At 43.6% G+C, this 12,646-nt stretch overlaps 1 protein-coding gene across 2 annotated transcripts in view; it reads right to left on the minus strand.

Annotated features, from left to right (window-relative positions):
- LOC147747793 (flavin-containing monooxygenase 1-like) overlaps positions 1–12,646 on the minus strand; it is a 534,466-nt gene that overhangs the window by 451,538 nt on the left and 70,282 nt on the right. Inside the window, exon 2 of one of the 2 annotated variants that reach the window (XM_086955881.1) lies at positions 7,299–7,558. The exons of the other annotated variant lie outside the window; for it this stretch is intronic. The gene's annotated coding sequence lies outside the window, so the exon portion shown is untranslated. The remainder of the gene's footprint in view (positions 1–7,298; positions 7,559–12,646) is intronic. 2 annotated transcript variants of the gene reach the window in all.

Below are 12,646 nucleotides of genomic sequence, written 5' to 3' on the forward strand. Positions count from 1 at the left end.
AACGCAAGAGATATGATAAAGCGCTTAGCCGTCTTTGGTGCTATAGCCACAAAGAGTTTCTGGATAGGATACAGAGGAAGAAGGGCAAAGCGGGCCACCTTTTAGCAAGACTAATCAAACCGGAGCTGGGAGGGGCGCCAATTACACAGCTTAAAGCAGGGACAGGAGAGGTCATACACAGTCCGGCCGTAATCAATGATTCCTTCTGCTCCTATTATGAACATTTGTATGCTGCTCCAGCAGGGGTACACCTGCCCAACATTAGGGGCTTCTTGGCTCTGCTGCTGCTCCGCATTGAGGATGACTCAGCACGGAGGGGTTGGGGAGCCAACAAACCCACAGGAAATCAAGGTGGCCATAGCGGTGCTGCAACCTGGTAAAACGCCAGGGCCTGGCGGCCTAACAGCAGAATTTTACCAAAGATATGCTGACACATTAGTGCCACACATTGTGAAGCTGTACACAGAGGCATTTGAGTGTTGAGAATTGTCCAGTCCTACGAAGACCACCTAAGTGATTCCACTCCCAAAGGCCAAGACGCCTATAGCCGGGGTGACGGACTACAGACCTCTTTCCATGCTTTACTTGGATTTTAAAATTTTAAGCAAGGTGCTGGTGGGTAGACTACTTCCGCATATGCGTTCCCTAGTCCATCGAACCAAAATGGCTTTATCCCCTCATGCAGTACTTCCTACAATCTCTGCAGACTTTACTCTATCCTTTACCATTCAGAACCTCCTACCAAGCAACGGGCTGCAGTCTTGGCAGTCGACCTAGAAAAGGCTTTCAACACGGTTAGCTGGGAGTACTTGTTTGAGGTAATGTTATGTATGGGACTGGGTGAGGAATGTGTGTGTTGGGTGTAGCTTTTATATGCCCTGCACACAGCCCGGGTTAAGACAGGCAGTACAATCTCTTGACAGTATCGGACCTCACAAGGTACCCGTCAGGGGTGCCCTCTTTCTCCTCTGTTGTTCGCCCTGGCTATAGAGCCTCTTGCGGAGAGGGTCCAACAGGGAGGGGAAGGGATAGGACTAACAATCGGAGGACATCAGCATAACATATCTTTATATGCTGATGACTTGCTAATTTATTTGGAAGAGGCTGTTCCTGGCACTCTCACGGCTCCACAGATTTTGGATGGATTTGTGCTGCATTCCGGCCTTAGGGTCACTAAAGCTAAAACATATTTATTCCCAATGGCGGACCTCTATGTAGACCTGACACCTTGATGCAAACATACATTGGGCTCAAGATACGTTCAAATATCAGGGCATACATGTTTTTCATTCCCTAGAGGACTTGAAGGAAGGGAACCTGAATAGAGCGCTGCGTTCCCTCCGCTCCTGTGTGTATTTTTGGCCTACCTTCAATTACCCGTAATGGCCCGGATCTCCCTGTCCAAGACGGTTATGCTGCCCCGCCTGTTGTATTTCTTTGTTAACATTTCGGTCTTGATGCTGAGTAGCTTGTTCCGCCCTCTGAACACTCTTACGGGTTTGGTGTGGGGTGATGGACGTCCAATAGTGTCCTTGAAGACACTGCAGCGTCCTATGGCCGAAGGGCGACAGGGAGTCCCGAATTTTGAAAATTATTTGTTGGCGGCCCAACTGCAGTGGTTGTCCCAATGGGTGGAGGGGGTGAATGAGAACAGCACATGGTTATCTAACCCAGAATCCCGCCCCAACTTACTGATGGCTAAACTACTGATACCAACAATGAATACGCCATACTGCTCACTACTACAATGCACTGCCTTGCAAGCATGGTAAAGGTGCCAGAATAAGAGTTCTTGCTTTGCTAAATATACGCCAGTGCTGCCACTGGTGGGGCTGCCGCATGGGGATCTCCAATCTGTATTTACAAGTAAACAAGTGTCACAGTGGAAACTAAAACTGTATGTACATGTAATATAGCAATGTTATAAGAAGACTAGAGGATAGTAAGTCTTTCTGTGGTGTTCTTTTATGTGTGATATTGATTATCAAAAAACAATAAAGATATGTTTAAAAAAAGAAATGAGTAAGCTCCATAGGGAGCTCTCTTAGCTCCACTGTTTAATTATTGTTTTTGACCAGGAAAATTACCCTTTTGTGGAAGGGGAGTGTTATAGTCCCTTCGTATGAAAAGTGTCCGAAAACTTCGCCATCCAGTTTTAGACAGATTGCACTGCGGATGCTTCGGGCAAATTATTTATTAAAACCATATTATGTCACCTGCAAGATTGGGCCCATGACCAGAATATCATACAGCCAGAACAAGCTGGTTTAAGAAAGAAACATAGTAATTTGGACGATATTGCGGTCCTCCAGACCATCGTAGAGAAATAGGTTTTTTTGCAAGGCATGCCAGCCTATACTGCATTCATTGATTTCTCCACGCCGTTTAACAAAGTGGATCACCAAACGCTGTGGAGACAGCAACTTCATCTTGGAATACCAAATCACCTTCTGGGTCTTATTATAGAATTACATTCAGATACCTGGTGGCAAGTTCTGATGGGAAATTCGCTGGGATTAACTTGTAAAATTTGGAAATATAATATGCTTAAGCAATGCTGCCTCCTGGCCCCTCTTTTGTATATATATCCAATCTCCCTGGCGTCTTGAACTCAGTGAGGGTGATGCCCCCAGAATCAGTACAATGTCTGTTGGTTCTCTATTATATGCGGATGACGTGGCCATCTTTGATTTACGCCTATTGGTTTGCAACATCGCCTGGATGCCCTGACTAATTATGCAGAAGCCCACTTCTTGAAAATCAATATTGTCAAAACTAAGATCTTGGTTTTCCTCAAGAAAGGGCTCAGAATAAAGAGATGTTTGAAGTGGATGTTGAGGTCTGAAAAATTGGTAATTGTTAATTCCTATTTATATCTTGGAAAGGCTTTTTCAAAAACCGGGCAAGATATAGAGCATGTCAAAGTTTGTGTACGTAGGGCTGATTCCGAAGCTAACGCATTGAACAGATTTTATAGGACTTTGCCATGTTTGTCAGTCTTCAAGGTTAAAATTTCCCCTTCATTGACATGCGCTGCTGAGGTACTGGATATGAACCATTGGAATGTCTGACATAATATCGACAGACAGAATATCGAAATACAAAAATATCGGCGCAAAAATATCGACATCAAAAATATCGGAGTCATATCTTCATAAAGGTAAGTACAAAAATATCGAAAAAATAATATCGTAGTACAAAAATATCGAAATTAAAAATATCGTTTTTTAAATGTATTAATAATAATGTAAAACTAATTTTAAAATACATATAATTTTACAAATGTTAAATAAAAATATTAAAACAAAATTAAAACTAATATATATACAATTAAAATAAATAAAACACTTAATAATTTAATGTAATTTTTTTTTATTTCATTTAATTGATTTAATGTAATTTTTTTTTATTTTTACCCTGTACGCCTGTACCCCAAAAACCCAAAACTGACCCTGAACCCTAAAAATATCCCTGTACCCCAAAAACCCAAAACTGACCCTGAACCCTAAAAATATCCCTGTACCCCAAAAACCCAAAACTGACCCTGAACCCTAAAAATACCCCTTTACCCAAAAACTGAAAACTGACCCTGAACCCTAAAAATACCCCTTTACCCAAAAACTGAAAACTCACCCTGAACCCTAAAAATACCCCTTTACCCAAGAACTGAAAACTGACCCTGAACCCTAAAAATACCCCTTTACCCAAAAACTGAAAACTGACCCTGAACCCTAAAAATACCCCTTTACCCAAAAACTGAAAACTGACCCTGAACCCTAAAAATACCCCTTTACCCAAGAACTGAAAACTGACCCTGAACCCTAAAAATACCCCTTTACCCAAAAACTGAAAACTGACCCTGAACCCTAAAAATACCCCTTTACCCAAGAACTGAAAACTGACCCTGAACCCTAAAAATACCCCTTTACCCAAAAACTGAAAACTGACCCTGAACCCTAAAAATACTCCTTTACCCAAAATTAATTAATATTATTTAATTACCAATTAATTATTAATTAACAATAACAATAAAGTAAATATATTAGCACATTAGCTGTAATTAATTTAATGTAATAATTAATATTATTTTTCCCAATTAATTAATTAAGAATAACAAAAGATTATATATAACATTTTGTACTCTAATTAATGTAATTAACTAATTAATATTAATTAATTACCAACTAATTAATAATTAAAAGTATGTACAAAATTATATTAATTAATTAACTAATTAATATAAATTAATTACCAATTAATTAATAATTAAAATATGTACAAACATATATTAATTAATTAATTATTATTAAATTACTTCCCACCCTATTCCCCTATAAACCCATAACCCGCTACAGAACATATTTATCAAGTAATCAATTAATTAAAATTAAATAAAAATTCATTCTCAATTAATTAATTAATAATTCCTACTAATTAATAATTAATTTAACATAATTAAATTACTTCCCACCCTATTCCCCTATAAACCCACAACCCGCTACAGTAGTAAAAGACAATATTTAATTAAATTATATTAAAAATAAATAATAAAACATAATAAATACAATATAATATACACTAAATTTATTTAAAAATTGATATTAGTAACATCGAAGTTATTTATTTCGATATTATTGACATCGATATTTAAAACTTCGATATTACTGATATCATACTAATATCGATATTAAGACTGTCGATATTACTTACCTTCGATATTTTGTCCCATCAATATTTAAACTTCGATATAATTGTATATCGAAATTTAAAACTCGATATTTTGTCTGTGTACCGAACCATTGGCTTTCCTTTGATAAGGCCGGAGGTCGAATCCTGCACCAAATTTGTAATTTAAACTCTCTGGCTGCCCCTCATGTTTTACGTCTTGAACTTGGCTTACTACCCTTATATATCTTATCCCTGGCAGCCGTTCTGAGGTAGGGTAATTCCCTCTTCTGGGGGGATGAGGGTACTCTTAGGGCTGCCTTGAGAAAGGAAATCTTTGATAAGCTGAAAGAACAATCAAGATTTTTTAGGTCCTTTGCACAAGCAAACAATTCATTTGGGCTTAGCTGGAACACTGACTCCCCCATGCCAAAGTCTGTATTAAAGTTGTTTATAAGGAAGTCTGTAACCTCTATCAGTCCGGCCAGAGATATTGCTTTAAGTCAGCCCGAGTCCCATAATGAGGTGGTCTGTGGGAGCGCACATGGGAATAAACCAGAGCCCTAACTTAACTTGGAACCCACCTCACGGGACGAGAAGGCTGATACTCTTATTGAGAATCCACTTGTTGCCCCTAAGAGAAGTTACTTGCATTTAGGATAAAATAAAGAAATAGCAGAGATAATTTGTGAAATGTGTCATTTACAAATTCAGTATTTTAATCATGCGTTATTTGTGTGCTCGGAGTTAAAGTAGGCCAGGCACATGTTCTTAAGACAATTATTTATCAAATCTAATATTCATTTCGCCCATGAGGCCCGTTTATTTGTTTTGTCCTCACCAAATGAAATGGTCTGTTATAGGATATATACATTTTTAAAAACTTTTTGGGCTATTTATTAGGTCATTTTTAACTCTATTTTGTATGTTGTAATATTTTGATGGCTGGATATTTAATTGTATATGTGTGTTTCTCCTCTTGTTCCATAGGAATGTTTTGACTCACTTATTTATTTATCTTTCTCCCACACCATACAGAATGTTTGATAAAAGTCTTCTTTAGGAGGCAGCTATGTACAGAGCAGGGGCGGCTCTAGGCTCATGGTGGCCCTGTGCAGGGAGCGTAGGTAGGAGGCACCGGAAGAGGGGGTCCGGGCGGGGCGGAGCGCGGAGGCCAGAGAAGAGGGGGTCAGGGTGTTTGGAAGTGGAACAGAGCCGGAGGCCGCCAAATCCCTGCCAAGGGCCGCCACGCAAATATGTATCCATCCTCAGAGGATTATTATATTAAGGATATATATTTGTGTGGTGGCCCCTGGGCTTTGGTGGCCCTGTGCAGGTGCACAGCTTGCACATGCCTAAAGCCGCCCCTGTACAGAGGAATAATTATGTATTGTATGTAAAGTATGTCTTGTTTAATTTGTAGTCAGTATTTGTGTGGACCTCCGTAGGAGTTCCATATCAAAAAAAACTAAACTTGACTTGACTTGTGAAGCAATGTACATTTCACAAGGTATTGGGAGACAATCATAGATATCAAGTGGGGAATTACACACATACATGTTACACACATGTGGGCACAGGGGATGAAGCGATTTGCCAGAATCACATATTGTTGGATCTAATGCCGAAGCCAATAATTAAACCTGGGTCCCAGGTACCAAAGGCTGGCAGCTCAAGCCGCTATTTCACATTTACTTCTTTGATCAATCTGTGTGGTCTTGGGCAAGGACAGTTTCTCTCTACGACAGTTCCTTTATCTTATTAGCACCTCCAAGTGGTACTCCAGTTTGTTGTGTGTGCTATTTTATTGATTACATTTGTATTTACAAAGAGTATTAATTAGGAGTGAACAATCCTTTAGCTAGGGAGTAGATATACGAAATATCAGAGCAATGACAGATTGTGCTCAATACATACAATAAATAACATAACACAGAAGCATGCACAAGCACAACACTGTGCACTGCTACATTTTTACAAATGGGCTCTCTGGGAGGAACTGTGTATCAGGGGTTTAGATCACAATCAGCTCCCCAATCCACACAGTTATTCTCCCCACACACCTCCTGCTCTCAATGTTGAGTGGTATGATCCAAGTTTAATGGTTGGTACTCAGCTGCAGCCACTGCAGGTAAGAGCGGTGGGGCCAGGTGAGGGGGGATTTTGAGGGACGACCACGAGGGAAAATTGATTAATTATTACATTTTCCCTTGTGGTCGTCTCTCGAAATCCCCTTTACCTGGCCCCACCGCCCTTACCTGCAGGGGCCACGGCTGTTGGTACCATTGCTATTGGCTGAACAAAGAGTGAAGGGGCGTGCTGGGTTCCAGCAAATGCTAGGCCCCCTCCCTCAGGCAGCACAGGGCAGCTGAGCAGTGTGGAGGGCAGAATGAAGAAAGACTACTGAAACAACAAAACATAACAAATCCCTCTCTTAAAATGCATGCAGGCTGCGGAAGTTACATGCTTGAATAACTATAGCATTTGAAGGAATCTCAGCATCATTTTGCCAGTTGTGCAAAAAAAATCTAATTCTTGGAACAAGAAGGAAAAACATGCTGCAGTGCTTTAAGAAGTCAACATAACCTGTTTATTCTATATTTTGTTAATATTAAACTGGAAATATTACACACCTGTAAATCGCTTTCCTTCGGGCTTCCTTGTATCAGTTACAGTCACTAATATAGCAGTGAGAGAAGCTGCAGGGGGTCACTGGTAGGCACCCTGGTTGCTCAGTCTTGTTCAGTGGTAAAACGAACAGCTGGACACGCATACACACGGTCTGATCTGCTGCACCCTGTTTTCGTTGCACAGCCGCCAGGATTCTCTCAGCCTGCCCCTCCTCTGCCCAGGGCCCTGGTAACATCTGAATTATTTTACATTTGATGCACACCTATTTAAAAGCAAAATGAATGAATTAGTCACTCGGCGTGGTTAATTTGGACTTGGTCGACTGATTCTGTAGATTAAGGGGTATATGTAGGTAATTTTCGTTTTGCGATTCTCAAATTGCGATTTTTAGGGTATTGAAATTAGGGAATCGCAAAACGAAATGTAGGTAGGATTAGCAAATATTTTTGTGAATCTCACTTATTCCTTATTTGCGAATCACAAATTGAGATTCGCAAATAAGGAATACCTTCTCATTCATTCCTATGGGCTAAAAGGCCCTTAGGAATGAATGGGAAGACATTCTCAATTTGCGATTCTCAATTAGAGAATCGCAAACTGAGAATGCAATTTCAGGGTTGTAAGGGTGTCAATACGACACCCTTTTGCACCCCTGAAATTAACATGTGTGCACATGTGGGGCATGTATGTGACCCACATGGCACTTTGAAAAATGCCAAAAAGTGCATTTTTATTAAGAAATTACAAAATACCACTAACCTGAAGTTGGTGGTATTTTGCGATTCCTTAAGCCAAAATTCGCACAACTTGGGTGCTTCCTACATTGCATTTAAGGAGTCGCAATCTGCGATTCCCTAAATGCAATAGCAAAAAAAGGAATCACAAATGATAAAATTCTGTGAATTTCAACATTTGCGAGCCCAATTAGGCTTCCTGCATATGGCCCTTAATGCTTTCATTTAATTTATGAAATGCATGCAGCTATCTCTTGATTTTATTAGTTGCCAGGCAGGGGGCACATATGGAGCCTCAAAGTGAGGTGGGTGAAGAAGGAGACGGGGAGTGGCGAATGCGTCCCTGGCCCAACTATTAGATACCCACTATTAGCAACACACGTAAAGCTCTCATATACTTGCTTAGAATAACATGGGGCAAATTTAAATCCCATTATAATTAATTGGATTAAGGACATTTTAAAAGTGAATAAGGTAAAATAACTTAGGACCCGATGTACTACACCTCTTTGCAAACGATGGATGAGCAAGTTGCACACCTACTGGTTTGCAAACGGTGATGCAATTTGCAATGGAGTTTCTGCACTAAAGGTTTGCACCACTTCCCTTTCTCAGGGAGTCACGAAACGACCTGCCTAATGGAACATTACTTAGAAAGGTTACACTTTGCAAAGCCCTGTGCTTGGATGCAAAGGCACGGATGGTGGGATGAAAGGGGCCGGAGATCGCCAGTACCTGGTTTACATTGCTAAAAGAGAAACATTTTCATGAAAGCTGCACGTAATCCTTAAATGAAGAAATGCTGGTTTAAAAAGAAATCCCATTTGGAAAGATATCTGGGGATTGGACAGTAGTCCCTTGGATCTCTGTATCTGCCCCTTAAGGCCGCCCACCATAATTCCCAAACAGAAAGCAGTCACTCTGGAGCAGCTTGACTGCCCTTTGTGAACCAGTTACCCCTTCCTATAGGTTTCCGGTAACTTTTCAAAGGTTTGCAACCACGGTTGCGGTTTCCAACCATGGATACAACCCTTTATGACTCTCAATTCGGAGGCAACACTCAAAGTCAGCTTTATTTGATTACATAATCATAAAAACACACACAATGATATACATCTATCGACAATTTCATTATATCATAAAAACACATAAAAATAAAAGGATTTAAAATAGTACAAAAACACCATAAATCAGAGTATCAGACAAGCAGATTGGAAAGGGGCGACCGCTCGGTCCCCCCGAACGTATGGTGGAGTACCCCGATCCCCCCGGGAAGCCATTTTGGGCGGGAGGTGAGTCTCGGCTGGTATGCCCGAAGCGGCGTAGCCGGGGCGTGCCTTTTCCCGCCCAAGAGGGGTTGTCCTAGACACCTACACCGTTGGCCACGCCCTGTAGGCAGATTGGAGGAGGGTCCACGGCCGCCCGAGGGAGGATAAGAGGAGCGACGATCCAAGGAAGCATCCTCTTGTTCCTGTGCTCGGAAGCTGCACCTCCCCGTTGCACGTGAGCTCGAGACAGAACAAGGAGCCAATTTTGAGAATTTGTAATTCTTGTGTTTTCTCTTCTAGCGCTTCGAACCTTGGTTCCAGGATCTTTCGGTCGACTATCGTAAGAAAATGCTGGGCAAAAGGGTCGGAAAGAAGGTTAGCATCGACCAAATGCTTCGTATGCTGGTGAAGGACATGGCAAATATGAAGAAGCAGATGGCGGCCATGAACGGTACGGGCCGGCCTAAGAAAGTCATCGGACCAGCATTGCCGGGGATAGTCCCGGCCGGGAGAGGTAAAAGGGCTAGGAACAGGGCGGCAGGGGGTGAGGCTCCGGTTCCCGAGTCACCTCCGGCGAGCCCGGTCAGGCCAGTAGAGGCCCCAGTTCCGATTCCGGATGCAGGACAGCCGATCCCTGTCGTAGTTACACCTGTGAACGAGGGGGATATGCCTCCCGAGTTGGCCGCCCAGTTGGCGGCGTGGTTGGGCAAGAATAATGAGGGTGCTATAGCTCCAGGGGATACGGCCGAAGAGGCCAAATTAATAATGAAGCAGTTGCGGCAGTCGCGAGATGCTGCAAAGGCACCTTGTCCTTTTGTTCCCCCTCAGGTTCCCGCGGAACAACCGTCTTCAGGCGTTGGAACAGCGGCAGCAGCGAGTTCAGCTACTGATTCGGGTAAGAAGCCGTTGCCAATGGCTGGGGAGGGGTCGGTACCCTCGAGAAGGGAAAAGGTGGTACAACATATACCGTTGGCCACAAAGGAAATGATATGGGCGGATAAATACGTGAACATATTTTCGCTGTTGACTGATCATTATGAAATAGAACACGTTAAAAATCAGAAGGAATTGTTGCATCCAAGTGTATGGCGAGCAAAAATGGCGGGTTTCAGAGTTGATGAGACAATCGCTAATTGGGCCAGGGCTTTTGGGATGTTTACTGCAATCATGGGGGAACGTAGGCCTGAGGTATTGACTGAGTTGGCTTGTTACCAGACACGAATAATGGAGTTTTATGAATCGTACGATGGTGATCAATGGTTGGGTTATGATAACAAATTTCGTAAGGCCAAGGAGCATGACTCATCCCTGACGTGGGATTGTTTCGACTCCATTTCCTGGCAGAAACAGGTCAGATCGAACTCGACAAAGCCGTCTTCGTTTGGCGGGAATGGGACAGAGCCTTCCCGCCATTCCCCGGCGGTGCCCTTTCGAGCGGGCGCCGGTAGTGACCAGCACGCAAGGAGTAATGGGAACTCTGGCAAGAAAGGGGTCTGTTGGAGCTTCAACAGGGGCAAGTGCACTAGACCGCAGGGGACGTGCAAGTTCAGGCATGAGTGTGCAGGGTGCGAACAGTCTTCACACCCCGAGAGTTCATGCAGAGCCAAGAATGGCGATACAGGGGGCAGAGGCGGCGCCAAACAGGTCTAATGACGGCCGAGGGGCGCTGCTACCTACTCCCATCGACATCATGGCTATGATCCCCTGGCTGAACGAATACCCTGATCATGTCTCCGCTGGGGTGTTGAGGGACGGTTTCTCATGTGGTTTCCGCATCCCGGCGGGGGATTTTCGGGGGGAAGCACTGTGTGGAAACCAACTATCGGTTCGGCAGAATGCGGTGGTAGTACAGGCAAAGATTGCAAAGGAGGTGGCCCGAGGTCGGGTTGCGGGTCCATATGTGAACCCACCTGTTCATAATTTTGTTTGTTCACCGTTGGGAGTAGTCCCTAAGAAGGACCCAGGTGAGTTTCGGTTAATACATAATTTGTCCGCTCCTAAGGGTCTTTCCGTGAATGATGCGATTGACCCGGGAGTTTGTTCGGTGCGGTACGCTTCCTTTGATGAGGCTGTCGCCATGTTGAATCGCCTGGGGCCCGGAGCGCTGATGGCAAAATCGGATATCGAGTCAGCGTTCTGGTTGCTCCTGGTACACCCACAGGATCAGCGTCTGTTAGGTTTTATGTTCCAGGGACGCTATTACATGGATAAATGTATGCCAATGGGTTGCTCCATCTCTTGTGCGTATTTTGAAAAATTCAGTAGTTTTTTACAATGGGCGTTCACCAGAGCCACAGGCTTTACGCTGGTTATGCATTACCTTGATGATTTTCTGTTTCTGGGGGCAGCTGGGGACACGGAATGTGCGCAGGCTTTGAGTAAATTTTGTGATCTCATGAGAATATTTGGCGTGCCACTGGCACCGGGCAAAACAGTGGGGCCGTCTACTTCCCTCGAGTTTCTAGGTATTGAGCTCGATTCTGAAGAGGGGTGCTTCCATTTTCCCTAAAGAGAAGGTATGGAAATTTAAGGCCTCACTCGAGGCATGTATTGACGAGACGAAAGTAACATTGCATCAGTTGCAGCAGGCTGTGGGTCAGCCTAATTTTGCCCTTAGAGTGATGCCAATGGCTCGCCCCTTTTCACGCTCTATTGCTCAAGCCATGGTTGGCCTGAAGGAAGGGCATCACCGCACAAAACTCTCGGCAGAGGTTCACCAGGACATGCGCATATGGTTGGCATTCCTGGCGGATTTTAACGGTCGTATCCTGTGGAATAAACCAGCGGTTTCCTCCGAGGAGCTGGGTTTGTGGACCGACTCGGCAGGGAGTGTGGGTTTTGACGCCATCTTTGGTAATCATTGGTCAGCACAGACATGGCCGGCATGGTGGCACGAGAGTGGGCTCACAGGTAACATTGGGTTTCTCGAACTATTCCCTATTCTAGTGGCCTTGAAGACATGGCCGGAGGGATTTCGTGATCGCACTGTGGTGTTCTGGTCGGATAATATGACCGTGGTAGAATGTATCAATAATCAGGCAGCACGCTGCAAATTGATCTTGAGATTGATGAAAGAAATTGTCCTGCTATGTATGAAATTAAACGTCCACTTTAGAGCAAAACATGTGCCTGGGGTACTGAACCAGGCGGCTGATGCACTCTCTCGTTCCCACATGCAGGCCTTCCGGGGCCATCTGCCCTCTGAGGACTTGGTGGCGGCACCATTTCCCGAAGTTCTCTGGTCTCTCGGTGCCCCGGATTACAAAACCTCGTGGGAGAGAGTCTAGCCCCCAGGACAAGGAAGGCATATGAAGGGGCGTTCCGTTCCTATTGGACATTTTTAGGTCC

The sequence above is a fragment of the Lissotriton vulgaris genome, chromosome 1_1, assembly GCF_964263255.1.
Source record: "Lissotriton vulgaris chromosome 1_1, aLisVul1.2, whole genome shotgun sequence".
In the NCBI taxonomy this organism is placed as follows: Eukaryota; Metazoa; Chordata; class Amphibia; order Caudata; family Salamandridae; genus Lissotriton; species Lissotriton vulgaris.